Genomic DNA, 13879 nt, shown 5'->3' with positions numbered 1-13879 from the left:
GAGGCCAAGGTTGCGAATTCTCTCCCCTTATGAGTGGGTGCGCTCCAGAAAGGGAAAACAATGTGCCAAGACTGAGGAGTCCAGCCCTGACCCGGACCAAGCAACTCTCTGCCATGTATGACCTGTCACGGGGACGAGGACATCGGGGAACGTGACGGCTCAGCTTAAGCTGGTCACCACCGAGGAGATAATCCCATTAGTGAATCTTCCTGTCCGAGGACCACCTGTCTCCTGCTAAGTGAAGAACAATGTACTAACTTACTATGTGTTTTAGACTTAAGCAAATTGGATCTGTAATTATTAATTCATTTATTCACTCAACCAACCTTATCAAACCTGAGGTTTTCTTTTTTTTTCTCCTAATATTTTATTTATTTATTTTAGAGAGAGAGAGTGTGAGTGGGGGGAAGGGTAGAGGGAGAGACTCTCAAGGAGACTCCATGCTGAGCACGGAGCCTGACGCAGGACTCGATCCCACGATCCTGAGATCTAAACCAAGAGTTGGACCCTTAAACGACTGAGCCACTCAGGCGCCCCAAACCTGAGGTTTTCTAAATCAACATTCTCAAACACGTACTCTGTGTCAGTGGATTCCTATGCATTAGCTATTCAAATGAAAGTTAACATTTATTAAAACAATGCATTAAGCACTTTACATGAGCTATCTTTTTCATTATCAAAAAACACTTATGAGATCTGTTCTGGCATCCTGCTTTACAAACAAGGAAAATGAGGTTCAGGGTGCTAGGCACATACAGTGGTAGAGCTGGGATTTGAATCCTGATTTGCTTGTGTTTAATCATTGTATGACAGTGCATTCTAGGGTCCAACCTAGTGCATGCCACTATCTCTGGGAAATTTTCCTTCCAAGAAAGGAAGAAGGAATACTAATGACGATTATAGAGGATAGACCTGGTAAGTGGAAGCAACATGTGTGATAACGGATTCTGTTTGTGTGTTTACCACAAGTAAAATGGGCGTCTCATAGTGATTTCTATTCAGAAATATTCAGAGAAAAACTCACCATATTTTCACATTATGAGGTAGCAGTCTTAAGCGAGCACTTTCTATAATAGAGTCATTCCCTGCCTGGAAATGAAGGAATCAATCTTGCTATAGTAGGTAGTGTTCTGTAAGTGCTCTAAAATGCAGGTGTATGGACTCCTAAGCTGGAAATCTCATTATCTAAAATGCTGGTCATAGCACCTAAAACTCCAGCTATTCACATTAATATCGGGGGAGCACCTGCCATCACTCTTCACATCTGTAGATGGGCCCCAAACGCCTGACAAAGTCTTTGACGATTCTCTGGTTCCCTGTGCCAAGAGGAAAAGTTAACTGCTGTAAGTTGTGACCCTTTGAGGGGGAGTAGCACTTCCTTGTACGTGTCAGAATCTGGATATGTAATATGCCCTTTCCCAAATCTCCATCCCTCCACGCAAGATGTGTAATTGGCACCCTACTACCCAATCTGGTGATGAACTTTGCACAGGACTGGTTTCTAGCCACTTCGTAAGTGCCCCCCAGGCAGTGTTTGTACTCACGAGGGTTTATATAAAGTGTTATGACTCAGCTATGAAGCACTGAATGTGTTAGCATCAGACCTTCACTAGACCATCAGATGCTCACCCGGCGGAGAGGGTAAGTCCAGCCTGAAGCAGACACAAGTTGGGGAGTGTTAGTTTTCAGTGTTACCAGCATTCACCATCTGCTGCTTGCACTGAAGACACTTAGGCTCCTTAATCCACAATCACACTTTCTCCTTTCCAAACTCTTCTTTCAAAAAGTAGGACTTCTAAGAATTAATTTCCACTGTTACTTCTGTAACAGGTGGTTGGGTGTAGAAGAAAGAACATCGGTAGTCCGGACATGAGTTCTGAGTCAACGTAAGATGTTGGTCTTTCCAATTCAATTATCTTATATAAATTTCTAAGTCGATTTCTCTCAGTTTATATGATCAAGTTTGTCCTCCTCATGTAGACCCTCAAAAGTCAGAGGATTCTTAAGATTGTGAAAATTTGCCCATAGGGCTCAATACATGATATGCAGAGGAGATATTTCATACATATAGTCTTATCCTCCACTACACTCTCTAGGGACCATGACTTCTACTTCAATATATACCCAATCTATAATGTAGAGGCGGCTACATGATATTTGTTTTCTATTGCTGCTATATTGGTGGTTTAAACAATACAAATTTATTCTTAAAATTCTGGAGTTCAGGGGGCATTTGGGTGGCTCAGTCAGTTGAGTGTCTGACTCTTGATTTCAGCTCAGGTCTTGATCTCAGGGCTGTGAGTTTGAACCCTGTGTTGGGCTCCATGCTGAGCTGAGCGTGGAGTCCACTTAAAAAAAAAAGGAAGTCGGAAGTCCAAAGTGTGTCCCCCTGGACTGAAGTCAAGGTGTTGTCAGGGCTGGTTCCTTCTGGAGGCTCTAAAGGAAAATCACTATCCTTGCTTTTTCCGACATATCTTGGCTTTGTTGCCCCTTTCCTCCATCTTCAAAACCAGCAGCATAGCATCTTCAAATTTCTCCCTGACTCTGACTCTCCTGCCTTTCTCTTTCACTTATAAGGACTCTGGTGACCATATTATGCCCACCTGGATGGTCCAGGGTAATCGCCCCACATCAAAGTCAGCCGATTAGCAACCTTAATTCCTCGTTGTTAAGTAATACAATATATTCACCTTCCTTGATGTTTGGGCATGGACATCTTTGGGGGGCTATTACTCTGCCTTCCACAAACACTAATCAATTAAATAAACGCAAAAAGGGTTAAAGTAAAATCAGAATGGATTCTCAAAAATCTTGTCTTTTAATTCCACAAAACTTTTCTGGATTCTAAAGGAAGAAAATACTGGATCTAATCCAAGATCCAATTTGATATTCTGATCATTCTTATATTTATATCATTTTGAGATTTATTTTTATTTTTATTTTTGCAAACGCCTTAGGGTAAGGTTTTCTGCTATTGTAGTCAGCCATCTGGCATGCTTTATGATAAAGTTCAAGGTTAACACTTCTTCAAATTGTGTCTCTTCTTGAACCTTTTTTCCCCCTGATGATGTTTAATTTCCCTGATGCAGTCAGACCGCCAGACAAGGTGTGTCATCTTTGAGTGAAATCTGTCTGGAAGCAAAATATGATGTTAGAAGCATTAAAATGTTTCCTATACATTTGGGCCATATAAGGTTTTTAGGTGCCTCTAATAGTTGAGCCTTATTGATGTTAGATTCCACAAACTCTCAGCATTAATGTTCGTTTATTGTTTGACAATTTGCTGTCAAGAAAGCAAGCAAGCAAGGAAGCTACATAATAATAACCAATATGGACTATCATTTTATCTTCCTTTAACACAGCACATGACATCAGAATTTTTCAGCTAATTGACAAGTGAGACCATTCTATGGACAATATAAAATGGTCAAACATTAATGAATTTTAAGTAAGTAAAGATACAGTAGGAAGACCTAGTTTTACTTTTTTTTTTTAAGAGATAGTGGGGGAGGGGCGGAGGGAGGAGAGAGAATCTCAAGCAGACTCCCCCACTGAACACGGAGCCTGACACAGGGCTCTATCTCACAACCCTGAGACCATGACCTGAGTGGAAACCAAGAGTTGGACGCTCAACTGACGGAGCCACCCACGTGCCCCTACTTTTTGTTTTTAAATCAGGTTTCAGTGGTTTGTTTGTTGTTTTCTCTCGCTTGAGAACATGCAGAGATTTGTTGAATGAGAAATGGAATAGAATCAGGCTTAACTTCTCTCCAAATTAAATGAAGCCCACACTGGTTGGGGGAAGCCCACTCTGACTAAACACTCCAATAACATTTCAGTTACACACAGGTGGATGAGGATATGTCAGGGCGACAAATTCCATGGCACACATGCTAGAGGTGTATTATAGTGACAACCTGGTGTCCATGCAGACGGACTTTTAACTGTTCGTGAGCAAAGCCCTGGAGGGCATTTTGGGATGGGCGCACTACAAGTGGTGTTCATGGCAGCCCTTGTGAGTGGGACGTTTGTTATGGTAGCCGGTTGTTAGACACATGGAAACATGCTCTTTGAAAGCCTTCTGGGAAATAAATGGCCAAAGAATGACATTTCACTCTATCTTCTCTACTTTCTCTAACCCTGATAACTGGATGACCCAAACACATTCGCAAATTCAGTTCAATAAATTTCAGATATTCATAAACAATTCCTGTTAACCTACCAATAGACTAAACTTGGCAGGGAAATTAAGAGTTCCTACAAACCCAAACCACAGACATGTCTCTTGACTTAACGTGAAACATTGACCTGGTCTTTGGACAGGGATTGTTAACCTCAGGCTTATGAATAATTGGAGGGTCCAAAAGGATATCAGGCCAATAATGAATTCTCTACAAGCATAGGGAAATTTTGTGGATATGATGGCATTAGGCTTTTTCTGGGATGAGGAACCATAGCTTTCACCAGATTCTCAAATGACCTTGTATCTAAAATATAATAATAAAGAAAACAAAATGGCTCAGGACCAGAAATTTAGAATCTTCCCCTCTCCAGATGTTGCTTACAAACCTCAGAAAAAAAATGTTTCAAGTTCATGATGAGATGTTTTTTGGCTACCATGAATAAACTGAGCAGCGGCTTTGGAAAATTAATGTGAAAACATAAAAATATAATTGCTAAGCAACCTGTGCATTAAGCATCATTTTCAATTAATTTTAGCCAAGAATTGGGCTATTAATTTTAATATCTTACAATCACATTTATAATTAAAGTTAATCACTTTAGAACTCACTTTAGAGGCTCTCCAAACCATGGCATGTTTTTGTTTATTCAAGGATTTCTCTCCTTTTAAAATTATGAGACACCATATTGTCTTGACAGACTTCCAGAATACTGGAAATGTACAAATCCTTTTCTTTAATGATAGCTTAAAAGGTGAGACCCTTTTGTTAAAAGAAACAAAAAAAAAAAAAGAAAATTATTTAACCCCATATTCAATATATAGTAAGTTTCATATGAAATGCAACATTTTAATTCATTTTACCTATTTTGGATCTCTGGTAAGAAGCTAAATCGCTTCCTTGAAAGATAGCAGTAACAAATATCCTTAAAATTTCATAAAATTATCAAAGGCTTTATCTATAGTGTATAAAAGAAAATGTTGACCATGTTTTGATATGTAAGCACGTGGCTGGTGAACCTAGAAAATTCAGACCATTCTGGGGGGCCTTGATTCAAAACTATTAGGAACAAAACTTGACTTTTCTAGAATGGAGTTAAGTCAGTAATTTTGGGAAACTTCTGGAAAAAAACTTAACTTTTTGGAGATGATGATGAAATTTGATTACTTCTGTGATTATTGTTATTGATTTTTTAATGTACTTTGGGTTTTGGGGGTAATTTTATATTGAATCTGGTATAGAATGCAATTTCAGGGATGCATTATCAATAGCTCTCAGAATTCTTTTTCAAATAGCCTTTTTAACTTAGAAAAGATTTCATTTCACTGAAAGCTCAGGCCTTATCCCTGAGGTCCCTTAGGTCAGCCCGACATCTCCGCAACTTGGGATCCAAAGTGAACTACTGATATGGTAAGTCATCACCAAGAGAATGGAAAGGATGTTTTATAGTCACACAGAACTTTGTCTGAAACTTCTGGTCAGCACAAAAATAACATTCCGATGGATGGGTAAAGAAACAATTAAATAATAAAAAGCATGTCTCTATGGTACTGCGGCAAAATGAAATGTATCCCACAGCTCCAATTCTTACATTGCTCGCCTTTTCCTCTCCTCAGGGTCAGACAATGAGTACTTAGTCCCAAGAGCAGAGGACAGGGGGTGCAGTGTAAGCTGGGCAGGTTAGAGGCTAGGAGTACTGAGAAGTGGCTGTAAACTGGAAATGACAGGACAGAACGTGCTGGTGGAGGAGGAATCACTGGCGCAGAGACAAGGGCAGCTCTTCTACCCCAGTGGATGCCCTGAGAGAGCAGGGATGGCCATGGACCCCCAAGGCAGCAGGCAGCCCTCAGGGAGGAAAATCTTTCTGGGTTTGTTTTCTTCCTCTTATTAACAATTTATTTTTCTTATTGTAGAATACCAAATACTGTAGAAAATTTGGTAGTACCTAAAAAAGAAAATTCACCCCGAACCAGCCCAACCAGTAAGGACAACTGCTGACATTTGGTTATTTTCTTCCTAGTACTTCTCCTACACGTGCATCTCTAGCCACCTGTTTGTTTGCACACCATCCAAATCCTGGAATCTAATTCGTAATCCAACCTTATCCTCTTTATGTTTTATACTCTAACACTTTTTCCAGAGACGCTGGTTTCTCACCTTCCTGGGCCTTGATGGGCAATCCCTCCCTCCTGATGCCAACCCGTCCCTATTATACATATTCTCCAAAGACGGGAGGAGGGAAGGAAGAAGGAAGAAAAGAAAGATTTACTTGGGCCTGGGACATTTTCCTCTGCTATTTCAGGACACTGGCCCCCACTACACCTAACTCACCCCCTCCAACTCCCCTATCAAAAGTTCTGCATGATTTGTTTATACCCAGATCACAGAATAGTATACAAATGGAGGAAGAAAAGATGCTGCATTGATCTACACCTGGGTGGTGAATAATTTTCCATCAAATTAATCCGTCAGTTTGCTCTAAAATTCCTTAAGAGGGGAGGAGATGATCAAGTGGCCCAATAGTTAACAAGTACTTAATAAATAAACGCCTGAGTTGAATTTTATGGGTTTTTTTGTGTGGGGTAGGGGAAAGAAGCCTGAAGAGAACAGGAAGGCATCAGAGGCCTGCATGGAGCTGGAGGCAGTGGGCCAGGGGGCCCCACTCGAGGGAGAGAAGTGTTGGGATAGAGGCCTAGGCATGAAAAAGGCAAATCTCAAAATCTCACAATCTGTTTTTTCTTCAATCCAACAGAAACGAGCAGACACCTCCATCCAGTGAGACATTTCCTGTGAGACAGCTGTGGAAACAACTCCTCACCTTCTCCTGCCTGGGAAGATGCTCCTCACGCTGAAAGGACTGTTTTGGATAAAACAGGTAAAGCTGGGTTAGTCTAGATAGAACTGTATTTGTGTGGGCGGATAAGAATTCCCTAGGCCAGGACAGCCATATACCAAACTATGAATGAGATTGGTTTGGGGGAGGTGGGGATAGGGAGAGCATGTCCGTGTCCTGAAAGCCCCTCAGAGATGGGGCCATTCGGGATGCTCGTGCATCCTCTGTGTCTTGGCACGTGTTCACTGAAGGAGTAAACAGAAACTGACCTTCTAAGTCCCTCCTTACAGGGAGGAAATAAGAATTTGCCAGCTGTCCTCGTAGTACAAAAGAGGGCAGCCTGCCTGATTTTCACATATGCACATAGGCAGCATAAGAAGGAAAGACAGGGAACAGATTCTCCTAACGGGAACTCAAAAATTCTCAGTATCTATCATGAGTCATGGATTTTGTCCTATTCCCAAGTTGAATGTTAGGACATTCAGATAAAGCAGTTCTATTAGTGCTATAAGAGGGGTTATCCATAAGTCTAGAAGGGTCAAAACCAAACTAGGTTGTTAGGACAAGCTGAATATTTTTCATTTATCTTGCTGCGATAAGCAGCCATTGAAGTTTTTAGGCAAGAAAATGACTTCATTAAAAATTAATATGATGGTTTTATGAAAAAAAGAGGGGGATCAGTTCCTGTCAAGGAGCTATTTTTTTTAAGGAGCTATATTAATGAATAAAGATATTAAGGCTTTATGAATAAAAGCCCATTAAAATTATTTTGGCAGATGGTTTTACGTATCGTATCTTAAAACTCAAGTGTGACTCACAGCTTAAGGGGTTTTGAATTGAAACCTCTTCACTTTATGACTTTTCTTACTATAAATAAAACCACCTCTGCCAATAGTAACCACCAATTCTCGTGTTTAGGACGGCAAATTCTCTCCAGTCAAAGGGCCCTAAAGACCCATTCTATCAACACCAATGTTAATGCCAAGTGAATAGGACGATCTAGCTAACTTAGGCTGAAAGTCCTTGAAGACTATGAAATTTTCTCTTTCTCAAAACTTATCATTCCAGTGGGGTCTTCATGCTCGCCAAGCTAGAAATTAAACATTTTGAGAAGTCGATCCTTATTTTGAATGGAATTCACGGTTGCTGTAAGCAGCAAAGAAAGCCTATGCTACTGGAGGGAGATTTACTTGTAACAGACATGTCTTCATTCTGAGAGTTTTAGAAGCTTTTTTTTTTTTTTTTTTTTTTTTAATTAATGAGCCTCAGCAAAGAGGATTAGGATGCTATAGCTTATCCTAGTTTTGGTTTATAATTCCTTAAAAACTACAAAGTTAGAGGAAGTTGGAACATTTTTCATTTTCTCGTGTTTCTTTTTTGTTTGCTTTTATCAAGATATAATTGACATAGAACATTATATCAGTTTCAGGTGGACAACGTAATGATTCGATATTTGTATATATCACAGAATGATCACCACAGTAAGTTAACACCCACCACCACACATAGTTACAAGTTTGTTTTTTCTTGTGATGAGAACTTTTAAGATCTACTCTTTTGGTAACTTTGAAATATGTGATACAGTATTACGAACTACTGTTGCCATGCTGTACATTACATCCCATGACTTATTTACTCTATAACTGGAAGTTTGTATCTTTTGACCCCCTGTACCCATTTCTTCCAACTGCCCTCCCCCACCTCTGCAACCACCAGTCTGTTCTCTGTATCCATGCACTTGTTTCTCTGTTTTTCCTAGCTTCTACCTACAAGTGAGCTCAAGCGTATTCCCATTTCCTACTGTTTCTGTGGGCAAAGAGCAAACAGGAAAGTGTTAGAGTACATACTTCTTGCTTCTCTCCTAACTCCCTTTGGGATCTCTGTGTTAAAGTTTCCTCTGGTCCACATCCCTTCATCTTTGAAATTTTCGACTCCTGCTCAGTTAAAAAGGCCAATGCTGTGCTCTAGCTTAACAGCCTGATACAGAGGGCCCAGTGATGAAGAGAGCAGGAATAGAAGGATTTGGACCATAGCAGTGTTTCCAAATCAGCTTTAAATTGACAGCTCTTCATTTCGGAGTTTTTAAATGTATTTGCATAGCCATTGTTAAGCTGTTAGTCTGTTCTCTTCTCGGCTACCCATTTTTTCTGTGTAGGTACAATTGCTCAAACCCAGAGTGGAGGACAAAAGCCTTCTAGAACCTAAGCACCTACACATATGTTTTTGTTTTAATAGGCTATGAATTTTGGCATTTTAATAGTTTGAAATGGGCGTCCAGAAATAAAATCTCAATTTCTTTTCTTTTAACATTTATTTTTTTATATTTTTTAAAGATTTCATTTATTTATTTGACAGAGAGAGAGACAGCCAGTGAGAGAGGGAACACAAGCAGGGGGAGTGGGAGAGGAAGACGCAGGCTCATAGCAGAGGAGCCTGATGTGGGGCTCGATCCCATAACACGGGGATCATGCCCTGCACCAAAGGCAGATGCTTAACGACTGAGCCATCCAGGCGCCCCTTTAACTTTTATTTTTTTTAATTTATTTTTTAGTAGGCTTCACACCCAACGTGGAGCTTGAACTCATGACTCCGAGATCAAGAGTCACATGTTCCACCAACTGAGCCAGCCAAGTGCCCCTAAAAAAATCTCACATTCTATCATTGCACTTGTTAGAGTAAATAAAGGTACAATTTAAAATAATGTGATTTGCTGTTGAAGCTGGAGTCCTACAAGGCCCTGGATGCTTGGCCCAAGACGCCTCTCTCTCATCTCTCACCATTCACCCGCTCCTTCATCTTCCTGGCCATCCTGGCCTTCTAGTTTGTCCCCAAACATGCCCAGAACATTCCACCTCAGAGTTTTGTTTTGTTTTGTTTGCATTTGCTGTTCCCTCAACCTGGTCTGTCCCTGCTGCAGATGTTTTTGAAGCTGTGTCTTATCCCATTTAGATATTCCCTTCAAACATCCAGCCCTAGAGAAGACTTCACTGATGCCTGTATGTAAAACTAGTCACTCCTGCTCCAGGATCACTCTCTAGAATCTTCCCCTGTTTTATGTCTTCATAGCACTCATCACTTCCTTTTGCTATACTTTGTATGTAATGATTTTCTGCCCCTCTGGGATCCGAGTCATTAATAGTAGAGACGGTCAGGCCAGAACAAGGCGTGGTACACAGTAGTGGGAGCTTATGAGAAATATGTTGAATAAAAAACCAAACCTTTGTTATCACAAGATTATACTTTCTGACCTTGTCATAGATGGCACCAGAGACCCTAACAGCCTTCTTTTTCTTTTTTCCTGAGGGTTGAGTTCATCAAAATGTGCTCTGCTGTCAGTCCTTCGCCCTCTCTGGATCTAGTAGGTTCCCTTCCCTGTAGAGCTGTAGGGAAGAAATAAGAGGACCCTCAAATACTTAACTGGTTTGCAGTAATTAATTATATTTCGTATGCTCTCAAACCTGAGCGGCTCATCTTAATGTTGCTTTGCTTCTAATTTTGCAAGGGACTCACAAACAATTTCACCAAAATACTCCTTTTGCCGAGGAAAGTGGATTTTTACCTTTATATCTACTGCGCCATGAACTAGGAGCATATGTCAAATCATTAGATGGGAATTCAGAACTAGCTTGTTATATTGTGTTTTGCCTTTAAAAGTCCCTGTGATTTTAAAAATTTTCTCGTAATAAGTCATCTTTATATTTCAATAAAAAATCTTTCCTCCATCATCCAGCAAAACTGTGGATCCAGTAAGCGGGCCCTCATTAATCTCTTGATTTGCAAAAGCCCCTGGCAAACCACCTGCATTCTCACCGTAACCATTTACCAGAAGATAGTATTTTCACATAGGAAGGTACTGAGCAACAAGACAGGAGACCTGTATCCTTGTCCTAGCCCTGATATTTGTTAGTTGTCAGGTTCTGGGCAAGTTAAACTCTTTGAGCTCCAACATTCCAATGTGTACCTTTTCTTTCAAGGTTAAAAAAGTAATTTCAAATCCTCTATTGGGTAATTGATCAATCTGTGAAGGAAAATCTACTGGCACACTATACACTTCACAAGACATTGTAAGAGAGCATCGTTCATGAGTATATTTGGGTAAACATTGTAAAAGCATCGCTCTCGGATTTTTTTGGTTGGCACATATTAACTTTTGTTTAACTCATTAATGAGGAAGCTGACAAGAAAATAAAAGAGCTGATTTGACATGCATTTGAGGAATGAGGATTTATTTTGTCAGGAGGAAAAGGAACGCTATGTGAGACATCAGGCTAGTTAATAGGGTTAATTTCTCTAATAGCAATAATGTGTCACTTTGTTTTTTAAATCATTTAAAAGTTGCTAATCAAATACACTATGGCAAAAAGTTGCGTTCTGTTATAAGGCAGAAGAGTATAATTAGATAATATTCTTGCTAGCAAGATGTCAAAAAATCAAGCAACCATTACCTTGCCTTTTGGAGTACATTATTCTTTGATACATTGAAAAGATGGAAATGCAATGAAGCTGCAGATTGATTGCATTTGGCTGAAGGTCCCATAGAAGTTCCTTTCAGGAAGGTTTTAATTCAGATTGCACTTCTCCAGTAAGGAGTCCAAAAATTCTGTATTTTAGTTGATGAATTATAAGGTGAAATCTGGTATTTAAATTTGTTGTTGTGTGTGTATATGCCAGGTTTGAAGAGAAGTCTGAAAATATGAACACGAACTTCCTGAATCTGTCATTTATCAGTAAGATCCATCTGTTGTTAGGTCCACAGTTATAGAGAACAGAAAAGTCTTAATGATTGCTATTTTAAAAATATTATTATGAAATTAATACAAAGTCATTATAAAAAATTAAAGGAACAGAATTGTATAAAATAAAAATTAGAATGAATTTAGTTTCATTCTCCACTGGTAGTCTCTGTTAATATTCTGGTATGTATCCTTCCATGCCTTACACTTTTATACACACACACACACACACGCACACACACACACACACACTCACACACACACACACTTTAACAAAGATGGGATCCCACCATAAAAGGTGTTCTACAACTTCTTCTCTCACTTAACAGTATCTCTTTGACATCTACCCATGTCAGTGGATATGGATCTTTTCTGTTTAGGGCTACAGGTATTCCATTGTGTCAACATATCATAACTTGACTAGTTTCCTCCTGATGAGCACCGACGTGCTTCTCCGTTTTCCCTGAAAGACAGTCAACAGTCCTTGAGAACCCAACTGCATGGCTCATAAGCCCAGTTCCTCTAGGTACTTGTGGAAGTCACTTAACCTCTGTAGTTCTCAGTTATTTCAGCTGTAAAATGGGGCAAAAATTAGTACTTACTCTAGAAGATTTTTGTGAAGAGTGAATAGATGTAAAATGCTTAGAATTGTGCCTATCTCATAGTAAGTACGATATGAAGGTTTGCTATGATATTTTTGCTACGATGGACAATACTGCAATCCATTGCTTTTATATATATCTGAATTTTAACTCTTGAATAAATTGGATGTTTTTGAGGACACAGAATTTAGACCATGGTGAAAACAGCCAATGAACTCTTCATCTTCATTTCTTATTTAGCAGAAGAATGAATGGAAGAGGCAGTGCATGGCTCTGCTCATTGAACACCAGTGCTGGACAGTGTAAATAAAATATGTACTTTCTGAATTTCTCCAACTCATCATTATTCCCAGTGTCCTGGTTCAGTCCATCATCTTCCCTTACCTGGGCTATTATAAAAATCTCTAACATTTTTGCCAGCCTGCTTCTGAGTTTCTCACCCTTCCACAAAACTTCTACCACTTCTGTCAAAAGGACATGCTAATGTTCCCTGATGTCTCCAGGATAAAACCTGAACTCTTTAACCTGGAGTGCAAAGCCCTCTGTGAACTGGTCCTGGTCTATCTCTCCAGATTCCTTTTATAGCTCTGGCTTCCTTGCACACTCCTGCCATACTGGCTTTATCTACACTCTCCTGAATGTACCACACTGTTTTCTCCTCCGGAAATCGCACACAGTTCTGTCTCTTTTAATTCTGTCCCCCCCGTTCACCCTTTGAAGCTTCTTCATCTTTAAGACCAAGATCTTACATCCCCATGTCTTTGAAACCTCCTTTGAACTATAACTCCCCAAAGGATTTCTGAGAACCCCTACTTTATATCATCATTTTGTACCCCTATCAAGGCACTTTTTGTATTGCGATTGTATGCTTATAAAAGTGCCAAAACACACCAGACCACAATAAATATGAGGAAAAGGATTCTGGCTCACTCATTTTTATATGGCCCTAACTGAATACAATGTCCAATACGTTACAGGAATGCTTTCTGAATTAATGAATGAACAATCTAAAACTTAATTTCTACACATATTTTATTTTAAGCCTCTTCCCTTAGGTGGGAGGTGTCGTAAGCCTGGGGAAATGTATCTACTTCCAGGGTTAGACTAAAATCTCTCAGATAATCACCTGGGGATTTTAAAGCAGCCTAACATGAATCATGTAAGTGAATGTTGAATAAGCCCTGAACTTATGAATACAAAGACCCAGGTTCTAGTTATGTCCCTGCTTAAAAGAAGATGTGGCCTGCTTAAGTTCATTATGGCTCATTCCCTTATAGAAACAGGTGTTTCCAGATCAGCAGTGCCATAGTGGCCAATGATCCCAAGTGTCAAAACTCATTGAATGACTATTGTAATAGAACAGATGATCAGGTTTGACATTTCTTTTGAAAAATGAATGTGTCAACATTTCCTCATGTTTTGAAATAAGTGTGTGAAAGGGTGTTCCCAGGGCTCTTAAATAGCACAATTTAAACTGCATTCTATTTTGCCAACACTGTGGCTTCCTTAGAGACTATACGTAAGTGTAAA

The 13879-nt window shown here is 39.7% G+C and overlaps 1 long non-coding RNA gene across 2 annotated transcripts in view; it reads left to right on the top strand.

Moving 5' to 3' along the window:
• Positions 1-13268, top strand: part of LOC113259441 (uncharacterized) — a 71311-nt gene extending 58043 nt beyond the window's left edge. Inside the window, exons 4-6 of one of the 2 annotated variants that reach the window (XR_006410154.3) lie at positions 6934-7056; positions 8438-8495; positions 12590-13268. This is a non-coding gene — a long non-coding RNA (uncharacterized LOC113259441). Of the gene's footprint in view, positions 1-6933; positions 7057-8437; positions 8496-9565; positions 10244-12589 lie in introns of those variants that run through there. The other variant, XR_008958948.1, reaches the window with a different exon arrangement.
• The last annotated feature ends 611 nt before the right edge of the window (positions 13269-13879 follow it).

The sequence above is a fragment of the Ursus arctos genome, unplaced genomic scaffold (assembly GCF_023065955.2).
Source record: "Ursus arctos isolate Adak ecotype North America unplaced genomic scaffold, UrsArc2.0 scaffold_13, whole genome shotgun sequence".
In the NCBI taxonomy this organism is placed as follows: domain Eukaryota; kingdom Metazoa; phylum Chordata; class Mammalia; order Carnivora; family Ursidae; genus Ursus; species Ursus arctos.
The sequence above is the reverse complement of the archived record's forward strand: the minus strand, read 5'-3'. Positions and strand labels throughout refer to the sequence as shown.